The sequence below is a fragment of the Chiloscyllium plagiosum genome, unplaced genomic scaffold, assembly GCF_037043375.1.
Source record: "Chiloscyllium plagiosum isolate Xiang-an unplaced genomic scaffold, Cpla_swu_hap1 HiC_scaffold_101, whole genome shotgun sequence".
Lineage (NCBI taxonomy): Eukaryota > Metazoa > Chordata > Chondrichthyes > Orectolobiformes > Hemiscylliidae > Chiloscyllium > Chiloscyllium plagiosum.
In genome coordinates this window covers 356,675-372,233 of record NW_028270240.1, presented here as the reverse complement: position 1 = coordinate 372,233, position 15,559 = coordinate 356,675, and the positions used below count along the sequence as shown (strand labels likewise).

Here is a 15,559-nt window from a genome sequence, read left to right as displayed (position 1 = left end):
ACAGGGAACTGGGACACACAGGGAGCTGGGACTCACAGGGACCTGCGACACAGGGAGCTGGGACACAGGGAACTGGGACACACAGGGAGCTGGGACACACAGGGAGCTGCGACACAGAGAGCTGGGACACAGGGAGCTGGGTCACAGGGAGCTGGGACACAGGGAGCTGGGACACAGGGAGCTGGGACACAGGGAGCTGGGACACACAGGGAGCTGGGACACAGTAAACTGGGACACACAGGGAGCTGGGACACACAGGGAACTGGGACACAGAGAGAGATGGGACACACAGGGAACTGGGACACACAGGGAACTGGGACACACAGGGAGCTGGGACACAGGGAGCTGGGACACACAGGGAGCTGGGACACACAGGGAGCTGGGACACACAGGGAGCTGGGACACAGGGAACTGGGACACACAGGGAGCTGGGACACATGGAACTGGGACACACAGGGAGCTGGGACACAGGGAGCTGGGACACACAGGGAGCTGGTGCACAGGGAGCTGGGACACACAGGCAACTGGGACAGGGAGCTGGGACACACAGCGAACAGGGACACACAGGGAACTGGGACACACAGGGAACTCGGAAACAGGGAACTGGGACACAGGGAACTGGGACACAGGGAACTGGGACACACAGGGAGCTGGGACAGACAGAGAACTGGGATACAGGGAACTGGGACACAGGGAACTGGGACACACAGGGAGCTGGGACACAGGGAACTGGGACACACAGGGAACTGGGACACAGAGAGCTGGGACACAGGGAGCTGGGACACACAGGGAACTGGGACACACAGGGAGCTGGGACACAGGGAACTGGGACACAGGGAACTGGGACACACAGGGAACTGGGACTCACAGGGAGATGGGACACACAGGGAGATGGGACACACAGGGAACTGGGACACACAGGTAGCTGGGACACACAGGTAGCTGGGACACACAGGGAGCTGGGACACACAGGGAGCTGGGACACAGGGAGCTGGGACACAGGGAGCAGGGACACAGGGAACTGGGACACACTGGGAACTGGGACACACAGGGAGCTGCGACACAGGGAGCTGGGAAACTGGGAGTTGGGACACCGGGAACCGGGACACAGGGAGCTGGGAAACACAGGGAGCTGGGACACACAGTGAGCTGGGACACAGGAGCTGGGACACACAGGGAGCTGGGACACACAGGGAGCTGGGACACACAGGGAGCTGGGACACAGGGAGCTGGGACATAGGGAGCTGGGACACAGGAGTTGGGACACAGGGAGCTGGGACCCAGGGAACTGGGACACAGGGAGGTGGGACGCAGGGAGCTGGGACACAAAGGGAGCTGGGACACAGGGAGCGGGGACACAGGGAACTGGGACACAGGGAGATGGGACACAGGGAACTGGGACACAGAGAGCTGGGACACAGGGAACTGGGACACAGGGAGCTGGGACACAGGGAGCTCGGACACACAGGGAACTGGGACACACAGGGAGCTGGGACACACAGGGAGCTGCGACACAGGGAGCTGGGACACAGGGAACTGGGACACACAGGGAGCTGGGACACACAGGGAGCTGCGACACAGAGAGCTGGGACACAGGGAGCTGGGTCACAGGGAGCTGCGACACAGGGAGCTGGGACACAGGGAACTGGGACACACAGGGAGCTGGGACACACAGGGAGCTGCGACACAGAGAGCTGGGACACAGGGAGCTGGGTCACAGGGAGCTGGGACACAGGCAGCTGGGACACAGGGAGCTGGGACACACAGGGAGCTGGGACACAGTAAACTGGGACACACAGGGAGCTGGGACACACAGGGAACTGGGACACAGAGAGAGATGGGACACACAGGGAACTGGGACACACAGGGAACTGGGACACACAGGGAGCTGGGACACAGGGAGCTGGGACACACAGGGAGCTGGGACACACAGGGAGCTGGGACACACAGGGAGCTGGGACACAGGGAACTGGGACACACAGGGAGCTGGGACACATGGAACTGGGACACACAGGGAGCTGGGACACAGGGAGCTGGGACACACAGGGAGCTGGTGCACAGGGAGCTGGGACACACAGGCAACTGGGACAGGGAGCTGGGACACACAGCGAACAGGGACACACAGGGAACTGGGACACACAGGGAACTCGGAAACAGGGAACTGGGACACAGGGAACTGGGACACAGGGAACTGGGACACACAGGGAGCTGGGACAGACAGAGAACTGGGACACAGGGAACTGGGACACAGGGAACTGGGACACACAGGGAGCTGGGACACAGGGAACTGGGACACACAGGGAACTGGGACACAGAGAGCTGGGACACACAGGGAACTGGGACACACAGGGAGCTGGGACACAGGGAACTGGGACACACAGGGAACTGGGACACACAGGGAGATGGGACACACAGGGAACTGGGACACACAGGTAGCTGGGACACAGGTAGCTGGGACACACAGGGAGCTGGGACACACAGGGAGCTGGGACACAGGGAGCTGGGACACAGGGAGCAGGGACACAGGGAACTGGGACACACTGGGAACTGGGACACACAGGGAGCTGCGACACAGGGAGCTGGGAAACTGGGAGTTGGGACACCGGGAACCGGGACACAGGGAGCTGGGAAACACAGGGAGCTGGGACACACAGTGAGCTGGGGCACAGGAGCTGGGACACACAGGGAGCTGGACACAGGGAACTGGGACACATCGGGAACTGGGACACAGGGAGCTGGGACACAGGGAGCTGGGACTCACAGGGAGTTGGGACACACAAGGAAGTGGGACACAGGGAGCAGGGACCCAGGGAGCTGGAACACAGGGAATTGGGACACAGGGAGCTGGGACACAGGGAATTGGGACTCACAGGGAGATGGGACACAGGGAATTGGGACACAGGGAGCTGGGACACAGGGAGCAGGGACACACAGACAGCTGGGACACAGGGAACTGGGACACACAGGGTACTGGAGCACAGGCAGCTGGGACACAGGGAGCTGGGACACAGGGAGCTGGGACACAGGGAGCTCGGACACACAGGGAACTGGGACACACAGGGAGCTGGGACTCACAGGGAGCTGCGACACAGGGAGCTGGGACACAGGGAACTGGGACACACAGGGAGCTGGGACACACAGGGAGCTGCGACACAGAGAGCTGGGACACAGGGAGCTGGGTCACAGGGAGCTGGGACACAGGGAGCTGGGACACAGGGAGCTGGGACACAGGGAGCTGGGACACACAGGGAGCTGGGACACAGTAAACTGGGACACACAGGGAGCTGGGACACACAGGGAACTGGGACACAGAGAGAGATGGGACACACAGGGAACTGGGACACACAGGGAACTGGGACACACAGGGAGCTGGGACACAGGGAGCTGGGACACACAGGGAGCTGGGACACACAGGGAGCTGGGACACACAGGGAGCTGGGACACAGGGAACTGGGACACACAGGGAGCTGGGACACATGGAACTGGGACACACAGGGAGCTGGGACACAGGGAGCTGGGACACACAGGGAGCTGGTGCACAGGGAGCTGGGACACACAGGCAACTGGGACAGGGAGCTGGGACACACAGCGAACAGGGACACACAGGGAACTGGGACACACAGGGAACTCGGAAACAGGGAACTGGGACACAGGGAACTGGGACACAGGGAACTGGGACACACAGGGAGCTGGGACAGACAGAGAACTGGGATACAGGGAACTGGGACACAGGGAACTGGGACACACAGGGAGCTGGGACACAGGGAACTGGGACACACAGGGAACTGGGACACAGAGAGCTGGGACACAGGGAGCTGGGACACACAGGGAACTGGGACACACAGGGAGCTGGGACACAGGGAACTGGGACACAGGGAACTGGGACACACAGGGAACTGGGACTCACAGGGAGATGGGACACACAGGGAGATGGGACACACAGGGAACTGGGACACACAGGTAGCTGGGACACACAGGTAGCTGGGACACACAGGGAGCTGGGACACACAGGGAGCTGGGACACAGGGAGCTGGGACACAGGGAGCAGGGACACAGGGAACTGGGACACACTGGGAACTGGGACACACAGGGAGCTGCGACACAGGGAGCTGGGAAACTGGGAGTTGGGACACCGGGAACCGGGACACAGGGAGCTGGGAAACACAGGGAGCTGGGACACACAGTGAGCTGGGACACAGGAGCTGGGACACACAGGGAGCTGGGACACACAGGGAGCTGGGACACACAGGGAGCTGGGACACAGGGAGCTGGGACATAGGGAGCTGGGACACAGGAGTTGGGACACAGGGAGCTGGGACCCAGGGAACTGGGACACAGGGAGGTGGGACGCAGGGAGCTGGGACACAAAGGGAGCTGGGACACAGGGAGCGGGGACACAGGGAACTGGGACACAGGGAGATGGGACACAGGGAACTGGGACACAGAGAGCTGGGACACAGGGAACTGGGACACAGGGAGCTGGGACACAGGGAGCTCGGACACACAGGGAACTGGGACACACAGGGAGCTGGGACACACAGGGAGCTGCGACACAGGGAGCTGGGACACAGGGAACTGGGACACACAGGGAGCTGGGACACACAGGGAGCTGCGACACAGAGAGCTGGGACACAGGGAGCTGGGTCACAGGGAGCTGCGACACAGGGAGCTGGGACACAGGGAACTGGGACACACAGGGAGCTGGGACACACAGGGAGCTGCGACACAGAGAGCTGGGACACAGGGAGCTGGGTCACAGGGAGCTGGGACACAGGCAGCTGGGACACAGGGAGCTGGGACACACAGGGAGCTGGGACACAGTAAACTGGGACACACAGGGAGCTGGGACACACAGGGAACTGGGACACACAGGGAGCTGCGACACAGGGAGCTGGGACATAGGGAGCTGGGACACAGGAGTTGGGACACAGGGAGCTGGGACCCAGGGAACTGGGACACAGGGAGGTGGGACGCAGGGAGCTGGGACACAAAGGGAGCTGGGACACAGGGAGCGGGGACACAGGGAACTGGGACACAGGGAGATGGGACACAGGGAGATGGGACACAGGGAACTGGGACACAGAGAGCTGGGACACAGGGAACTGGGACACAGGGAGCTGGGACACCGGGAGCTGGGACACAGGGAGCTGGGACACAGGGAGCTGGGACACACAGGGAACTGGGACACAGGGAGCTGGGACACAGGGAGCTGGGACACAGGGAGCTGGGACACACAGGGAACTAGGACACAGGGAGCTGGGACACAGGGAGCTGGGACACACAGGGAACTAGGACACAGGGAGCTGGGACACAGAGAGCTGGGACACTGGGAACTGGGACACACAGGGAACTGGGACACAGGGACCTGGGACATACAGGGAATTGGGACACACAGGGTGCTCGCATATATGGAACTGGGACACACAGGGAGCTGGGACACACAGGGAGCTGGGAGACACAGGGAGCTGGGACACACAGGGAACTGGGACACACAGGGAACTGGGACACACAGGGAGCTGGGACACAGGGAGCTGGGACACACAGGGAGCTGGGACACACAGGGAGCTGGGACACAAAGGGAACTGGGACACGCAGGGAACTGGGACACGCAGGGAACTGGGACACAGAGAGCTGGGACACAGGGAGCTGGGACACGCAGGGAACTGGGACACGCAGGGAACTGGGACACACAGGGAGCTGGGACACACAGTGAGTTGGGACACCGGGAGCTGGGACACACAGGGAGCTGGGACACAGGGAGCTGGGGCACACAGGGAGATGGGACACACAGGGAGCTGGGACACACAGGGAGCTGGGACACAGGGAACTGGGACACACAGGGAGCTGGGGCACAGGGAACTGGGACACACAGAGAGCTGGTGCACAGGGAGCTGGGACACACAGGGAACTGGGACACACAGGGAACTGGGACAGGGAGCTGGGACACACAGCGAACAGGGACACACAGGGAGCTGGGACACACAGAGAGCTGGGACACACAGGGAACTGGGACACAGGGAGCTGGGACACAGGGAGCTGGGACACAGGGAGCTGGGACACAGGGAACTGGGACACACCGGGAACTGGGACACACAGGGAGCTGGACACAGGGAACTGGGACACATCGGGAACTGGGACACAGGGAGCTGGGACACAGGGAGCTGGGACACAGGGAGCTGGGACTCACAGGGAGTTGGGACACACAAGGAAGTGGGACACAGGGAGCAGGGACCCAGGGAGCTGGGACACAGGGAACTGGGACACAGGGAGCTGGGACACAGGGAGCTGGGACACAGGGAACTGGGACACAGGGAGGTGGGACGCAGGGAGCTGGGACACAAAGGGAGCTGGGACACAGGGAGCGGGGACACAGGGAACTGGGACACAGGGAGATGGGACACAGGGAACTGGGACACAGAGAGCTGGGACACAGGGAACTGGGACACAGGGAGCTGGGACACAGGGAGCTGGGACACCGGGAGCTGGGACACCGGGAGCTGGGACACAGGGAGCTGGGACACCGGGAGCTGGGACACACAGGGAGCTGGGACACAGGGAACTGGGACACACAGGGAGCTGGGACACAGGGAGCTGGGACACACAGGGAGCTGGGACAAACAGGGAGCTGGGACACACAGGGAACTGGGACACACAGGGAACTGGGACACACAGGGAGCTGGGACACAGGGAACTGGGACACACAGGGAACTGGGACAGGGAGCTGGGACACACAGCGAACAGGGACACACAGGGAACTGGGACACACAGGGAACTAGGACACACAGGGAGCTGGGACACAGGGAGCTGGGACACTCAGGGAGCTGGGACAAACAGGGAGCTGGGACACACAGGGAACTGGGACACACAGGGAACTGGGACACAGGGAACTGGGACACACAGGGAGCTGGGACACAGTAAACTGGGACACACAGGGAGCTGGGACACACAGGGAACTGAGACACAACGAGAGATGTGAGACACAGGGAACTGGGACACACAGGGAACTGGGACACACAGGGAGCTGGGACACACAGGGAGCTGGGACACAGGGAGCTGGGACACACAGGGAGCTGGGACACACAGGGAGCTGGGACACAGGGAGCTGGGGCACACAGGGAGCTGGGACACAGGGAACTGGGACACACAGGGAGCTGGGACACATGGAACTGGGACACACAGGGAGCTGGGACACAGGGAGCTGGGACACACAGGGAGCTGGGACAAACAGGGAGCTGGGACACACAGGGAACTGGGACACACAGGGAACTGGGACACACAGGGAACTGGGACACACAGGGAGCTGGGACACAGGGAACTGGGACACACAGGGAACTGGGACAGGGAGCTGGGACACACAGCGAACAGGGACACACAGGGAACTGGGACACACAGGGAACTAGGACACACAGGGAGCTGGGACACAGGGAGCTGGGACTCACAGGGAGCTGGGACAAACAGGGAGCTGGGACAAACAGGGAGCTGGGACACACAGGGAACTGGGACACACAGGGAGCTGGGATACACAGAGAGCTGGGACACACAGGGAACTGGGACACAGGGAGCTGGGACACAGGGAGCTGGGACACAGGGAACTGGGACACACCGGGAACTGGGACACACAGGGAGCTGGACACAGGGAACTGGGACACATCGGGAACTGGGACACAGGGAGCTGGGACACAGGGAGCTGGGACTCACAGGGAGTTGGGACACACAAGGAAGTGGGACACAGGGAGCAGGGACCCAGGGAGCTGGGACACAGGGAACTGGGACACAGGGAGCTGGGTCACAGGGAGCAGGGACACACAGACAGCTGGGACACAGGGAACTGGGACACACAGGGTACTGGGACACAGGCAGCTGGGACACAGGGTGCTGGGACACAGGGAGCTGGGACACACAGACAGCTGGGACACAGGGAACTGGGACACACAGGGTACTGGGACACAGGCAGCTGGGACACAGGGTGCTGGGACACAGGGAGCTGGGACACAGGGAGCTCGGACACACAGGGAACCGGGACACACAGGGAGCTGGGACACACAGGGAGCTGCGACACAGGGAGCTGGGACACAGGGAGCTGGGACACAGAGAACTGGGACACAGAGAACTGGGACACACCGGGAACAGGGACACACAGGGAGCTGGACACAGGGAACTGGGACATACAGGGAACTGGGACACAGGGAGCTGGGACACAGGGAGCTGGGATACACAGGGAGCCGGGACACAGGGAGCTGGGATACACAGGGAGCTGGGACACACAGGGAACTGGGACACACAGGGAGCTCGCATATATGGAACTGGGACACACAGGGAGCTGGGACACACAGGGAGCTCGCATATATGGAACTGGGACACACAGGGAGCTGGGACACACAGGTAGCTGGGAGACACAGGGAGCTGGGACACACAGGGAACTGGGACACACAGGGAACTGGGACACACAGGGAACTGGGACACACAGGGAGCTGGGACACAGGGAGCTGGGACACACAGGGAGCTGGGACACACAGGGAGCTGGGACACACAGGGAACTGGGACACGCAGGGAACTGGGACACGCAGGGAACTGGGACACAGAGAGCTGGGACACAGGGAGCTGGGACACGCAGGGAACTGGGACACGCAGGGAACTGGGACACACAGGGAGCTGGGACACACAGTGAGTTGGGACACCGGGAGCTGGGACACACAGGGAGCTGGGACACAGGGAGCTGGGGCACACAGGGAGATGGGACACACAGGGAGCTGGGACACACAGGGAGCTGGGACACAGGGAACTGGGACACACAGGGAGCTGGGGCACAGGGAACTGGGACACACAGGGAGCTGGTGCACAGGGAGCTGGGACACACAGGGAACTGGGACACACAGGGAGCTGGGACACAGGGAGCTGGGACACAGGGAGCTGGGACACAGAGAACTGGGACACAGAGAACTGGGACACACCGGGAACTGGGACACAGGGAACTAGTGACACACAGGGAACTGGAACACACAGGGAGCTGGGACACAGGGAGCTGGGACACAGGGTGCTGGGACACAGGGTGCTGGGACACACAGGGAGCTGGGACACACAGGGAGCTGGGACACACAGGGAGCTGGGACACACAGCGAACTTGGACACACAGGGAACTGGGACACAGGGAACTAGTGACACACAGGGAACTGGAACACACAGGTAGCTGGGAGACACAGGGAGCTGGGACACACAGGGAACTGGGACACACAGGGAACTGGGACACACAGGGAACTGGGACACACAGGGAGCTGGGACACAGGGAGCTGGGACACACAGGGAGCTGGGACACACAGGGAGCTGGGACACACAGGGAACTGGGACACGCAGGGAACTGGGACACGCAGGGAACTGGGACACAGAGAGCTGGGACACAGGGAGCTGGGACACGCAGGGAACTGGGACACGCAGGGAACTGGGACACACAGGGAGCTGGGACACACAGTGAGTTGGGACACCGGGAGCTGGGACACACAGGGAGCTGGGACACAGGGAGCTGGGGCACACAGGGAGATGGGACACACAGGGAGCTGGGACACACAGGGAGCTGGGACACAGGGAACTGGGACACACAGGGAGCTGGGGCACAGGGAACTGGGACACACAGGGAGCTGGTGCACAGGGAGCTGGGACACACAGGGAACTGGGACACACAGGGAGCTGGGACACAGGGAGCTGGGACACAGGGAGCTGGGACACAGAGAACTGGGACACAGAGAACTGGGACACACCGGGAACTGGGACACAGGGAACTAGTGACACACAGGGAACTGGAACACACAGGGAGCTGGGACACAGGGAGCTGGGACACAGGGTGCTGGGACACAGGGTGCTGGGACACACAGGGAGCTGGGACACACAGGGAGCTGGGACACACAGGGAGCTGGGACACACAGCGAACTTGGACACACAGGGAACTGGGACACAGGGAACTAGTGACACACAGGGAACTGGAACACACAGGGAGCTGGGACACAGGGAGCTGGGACTCAGGGTGCTGGGACACAGGGTGCTGGGACACACAGGGAGCTGGGACACACAGGGAGCTGGGACACACAGGGAGCTGGGACACACAGGGAGCTGGGACACAGGGAACTGGGACACACAGGGAACTAGGACACAGGGCACTGGGACACAGGGAGCTGGGATACACAGAGAGCTGGGACACACGGGGAACTGGGACACAGGGAGCTGGGACACAGGGAGCTCGGACACAGGGAACTGGGACACACCGGGAACTGGGACACACAGGGAGCTGGACACAGGGAACTGGGACACATCGGGAACTGGGACACAGGGAGCTGGGACACAGGGAGCTGGGACTCACAGGGAGTTGGGACACACAAGGAAGTGGGACACAGGGAGCAGGGACCCAGGGAGCTGGGACACAGGGAACTGGGACACAGGGAGCTGGGTCACAGGGAGCAGGGACACACAGACAGCTGGGACACAGGGAACTGGGACACACAGGGTACTGGGACACAGGCAGCTGGGACACAGGGTGCTGGGACACAGGGAGCTGGGACACAGGGAGCTCGGACACACAGGGAGCTGCGACACAGGGAGCTGGGACACAGGGAGCTGGGACACAGGGAGCTGGGACACAGAGAACTGGGACACAGAGAACTGGGACACAGAGAACTGGGACACACCGGGAACAGGGACACACAGGGAGCTGGACACAGGGAACTGGGACATACAGGGAACTGGGACACAGGGAGCTGGGATACAGGGAGCTGGGATACACAGGGAGCCGGGACCAGGGAGCTCGGACACACAGGGAGCTGGGACACACAGGGAACTGGGACACAGGGAACTGGGACACAGGGAGCTGGGACACAGGGAACTGGGATACACCGGGAACTGGGACACACAGGGAGCTGGACACAGGGAGCTGGGACACACAGACAGCTGGGACACAGGGAACTGGGACACACAGGGTACTGGGACACAGGCAGCTGGGACACAGGGAGCTGGGACACAGGGAGCTGGGACACAGAGAGCTGGGACACAGGGAACTGGGACACAAAGGAAGCTTGGAGACAGGGAACTGGGACACAGAGTGCTGGGACACAGGGAACTGGGATACACAGGGAGCTGGGACACAGGGAGCTGGGACACAGAGAGCTGGGACACAGGGAACTGGGACACAGGGAGATGGGACACAGGGAACTGGGACACAGAGTGCTGGGACACAGGGAACTGGGATACACAGGGAGCTGGGACACAGGGAGCTGGGATACACAGGGAGCTGGGACACACAGGGAACTGGGACACAGGGAGCTGGGACACAGGGAACTGGGACACAGGGAACTGGGACACACCGGGAACTGGGACACACAGGGAGGTGGACACAGGGAACTGGGACACAGGGAGCTGGGACACACAGGGTACTAGGACACAGGCAGCTGGGACACAGGGAGCTGGGACACAGGGAGCTGGGACACAGAGAGCTGGGACACAGGGAACTGGGACACAGGGAGATGGGACACAGGGAACGGGGACACAGAGAGCTGGGACACAGGGAACTGGGACACAGGGAGCTGGGTCACAGGGAGCTGGGACACAGGGAGCTGGGACACAGGGAGCTGGGACACACAGGGAGCTGGGACACAGTAAACTGGGACACACAGGGAGCTGGGACACACAGGGAACTGAGACACAACGAGAGATGTGAGACACAGGGAACTGGGACACACAGGGAACTGGGACCCACAGGGAGCTGGGACACACAGGGAGCTGGGACACAGGGAGCTGGGACACACAGGGAGCTGGGACACACAGGGAGCTGGGACACAGGGAGCTGGGACACAGGGAACTGGGACACACAGGGAGCTGGGACCCATGGAACTGGGACACACAGGGAGCTGGGACACAGGGAGCTGGGACACACAGGGAGCTGGGACAAACAGGGAGCTGGGACAAACAGGGAGCTGGGACACACAGGGAACTGGGACACACAGGGAACTGGGACACACAGGGAGCTGGGACACAGGGAACTGGGACACACAGGGAACTGGGACAGGGAGCTGGGACACACAGCGAACAGGGACACACAGGGAACTGGGACACACAGGGAACTAGGACACACAGGGAGCTGGGACACAGGGAGCTGGGACACACAGGGAGCTGGGACATACAGGGAGCTGGGACACACAGGGAACTGGGACACACAGGGAGCTGGGACACAGTAAACTGGGACACACAGGGAGCTGGGACACACAGGGAACTGAGACACAACGAGAGATGTGAGACACAGGGAACTGGGACACATAGGGAACTGGGACACACAGGGAGCTGGGACACACAGGGAGCTGGGACACACAGGGAGCTGGGACACAGGGAGCTGGGACACACAGGGAGCTGGGACACAGGGAGCTGGGGCACACAGGGAGCTGGGACACAGGGAACTGGGACACACAGGGAGCTGGGACACATGGAACTGGGACACACAGGGAGCTGGGACACAGGGAGCTGGGACACACAGGGAGCTGGTGCACAGGGAGCTGGGACACACAGGGAACTGGGACACACAGGGAGCTGGGACACAGGGAACTGGGACACACAGGGAACTGGGACAGGGAGCTGGGACACACAGCGAACAGGGACACACAGGGAACTGGGACACACAGGGAACTAGGACACACAGGGAACTGGGACACAGGGAACTGGGACACAGGGAACTGGGACACACAGGGAGCTGGGACACACAGGGAACTGGGATACAGGGAACTGGGACACAGGGAACTGGGACACACAGGGAGCTGGGACACACAGGGAACTGGGACACACAGGGAACTGGGACACAGGGAGCTGGGACACAGGGAGCTGGGACACACAGGGAACTGGGGGACACTGGGAACTGGGACACACAGGGAACTGGGACACACAGGGAGCTGGGACACACAGGGAGCTGGGACACACAGGGAGCTGGGACACAGGGAGCTGGGGCACACAGGGAGCTGGGACACAGGGAACTGGGACACACAGGGAGCTGGGACACATGGAACTGGGACACACAGGGTGCTGGGACACAGGAAGCTGGGACACACAGGGAGCTGGTGCACAGGGAGCTGGGACACACAGGGAACTGGGACACACAGGGAGCTGGGACACAGGGAACTGGGACACACAGGGAACTGGGACAGGGAGCTGGGACACACAGCGAACAGGGACACACAGGGAACTGGGACACACAGGGACACACAGGGAGCTGGGACAGACAGAGAACTGGGATACAAGGAACTGGGACACAGGGAACTGGGACACACAGGGAACTGGGACACAGGGAGCTGGGACACACAGGGAACTGGGGGACACTGGGAACTGGGACACACAGGGAACTGGGACACAGAGAGCTGGGACACAGGGAGCTGGGACACGCAGGGAACTGGGACACGCAGGGAACTGGGACACACAGGGAGCTGGGACACACAGTGAGTTGGGACACCGGGAGCTGGGACACACAGGGAGCTGGGACACAGGGAGCTGGGGCACACAGGGAGATGGGACACACAGGGAGCTGGGACACACAGGGAGCTGGGACACAGGGAACTGGGACACACAGGGAGCTGGGGCACAGGGAACTGGGACACACAGGGAGCTGGTGCACAGGGAGCTGGGACACACAGGGAACTGGGACACACAGGGAGCTGGGACACAGGGAGCTGGGACACAGGGAGCTGGGACACAGAGAACTGGGACACAGAGAACTGGGACACACCGGGAACTGGGACACAGGGAACTAGTGACACACAGGGAACTGGAACACACAGGGAGCTGGGACACAGGGAGCTGGGACACAGGGTGCTGGGACACAGGGTGCTGGGACACACAGGGAGCTGGGACACACAGGGAGCTGGGACACACAGGGAGCTGGGACACACAGCGAACTTGGACACACAGGGAACTGGGACACAGGGAACTAGTGACACACAGGGAACTGGAACACACAGGGAGCTGGGACACAGGGAGCTGGGACTCAGGGTGCTGGGACACAGGGTGCTGGGACACACAGGGAGCTGGGACACACAGGGAGCTGGGACACACAGGGAGCTGGGACACACAGGGAGCTGGGACACAGGGAACTGGGACACACAGGGAACTAGGACACAGGGCACTGGGACACAGGGAGCTGGGATACACAGAGAGCTGGGACACACGGGGAACTGGGACACAGGGAGCTGGGACACAGGGAGCTCGGACACAGGGAACTGGGACACACCGGGAACTGGGACACACAGGGAGCTGGACACAGGGAACTGGGACACATCGGGAACTGGGACACAGGGAGCTGGGACACAGGGAGCTGGGACTCACAGGGAGTTGGGACACACAAGGAAGTGGGACACAGGGAGCAGGGACCCAGGGAGCTGGGACACAGGGAACTGGGACACAGGGAGCTGGGTCACAGGGAGCAGGGACACACAGACAGCTGGGACACAGGGAACTGGGACACACAGGGTACTGGGACACAGGCAGCTGGGACACAGGGTGCTGGGACACAGGGAGCTGGGACACAGGGAGCTCGGACACACAGGGAGCTGCGACACAGGGAGCTGGGACACAGGGAGCTGGGACACAGGGAGCTGGGACACAGAGAACTGGGACACAGAGAACTGGGACACAGAGAACTGGGACACACCGGGAACAGGGACACACAGGGAGCTGGACACAGGGAACTGGGACATACAGGGAACTGGGACACAGGGAGCTGGGATACAGGGAGCTGGGATACACAGGGAGCCGGGACCAGGGAGCTCGGACACACAGGGAGCTGGGACACACAGGGAACTGGGACACAGGGAACTGGGACACAGGGAGCTGGGACACAGGGAACTGGGATACACCGGGAACTGGGACACACAGGGAGCTGGACACAGGGAGCTGGGACACACAGACAGCTGGGACACAGGGAACTGGGACACACAGGGTACTGGGACACAGGCAGCTGGGACACAGGGAGCTGGGACACAGGGAGCTGGGACACAGAGAGCTGGGACACAGGGAACTGGGACACAAAGGAAGCTTGGAGACAGGGAACTGGGACACAGAGTGCTGGGACACAGGGAACTGGGATACACAGGGAGCTGGGACACAGGGAGCTGGGACACAGAGAGCTGGGACACAGGGAACTGGGACACAGGGAGATGGGACACAGGGAACTGGGACACAGAGTGCTGGGACACAGGGAACTGGGATACACAGGGAGCTGGGACACAGGGAGCTGGGATACACAGGGAGCTGGGACACACAGGGAACTGGGACACAGGGAGCTGGGACACAGGGAACTGGGACACAGGGAACTGGGACACACCGGGAACTGGGACACACAGGGAGGTGGACACAGGGAACTGGGACACAGGGAGCTGGGACACACAGGGTACTAGGACACAGGCAGCTGGGACACAGGGAGCTGGGACACAGGGAGCTGGGACACAGAGAGCTGGGACACAGGGAACTGGGACACAGGGAGATGGGACACAGGGAACGGGGACACAGAGAGCTGGGACACAGGGAACTGGGACACAGGGAGCTG

At 62.2% G+C, this 15,559-nt stretch overlaps 1 protein-coding gene across 1 annotated transcript in view; it reads right to left on the bottom strand.

Moving 5' to 3' along the window:
* Positions 1–15,559, bottom strand: part of LOC122546819 (glutamate receptor ionotropic, kainate 5) — a gene marked incomplete at both ends in the record, with an annotated part of 484,466 nt that overhangs the window by 187,190 nt on the left and 281,717 nt on the right. The window lies entirely within an intron of this gene.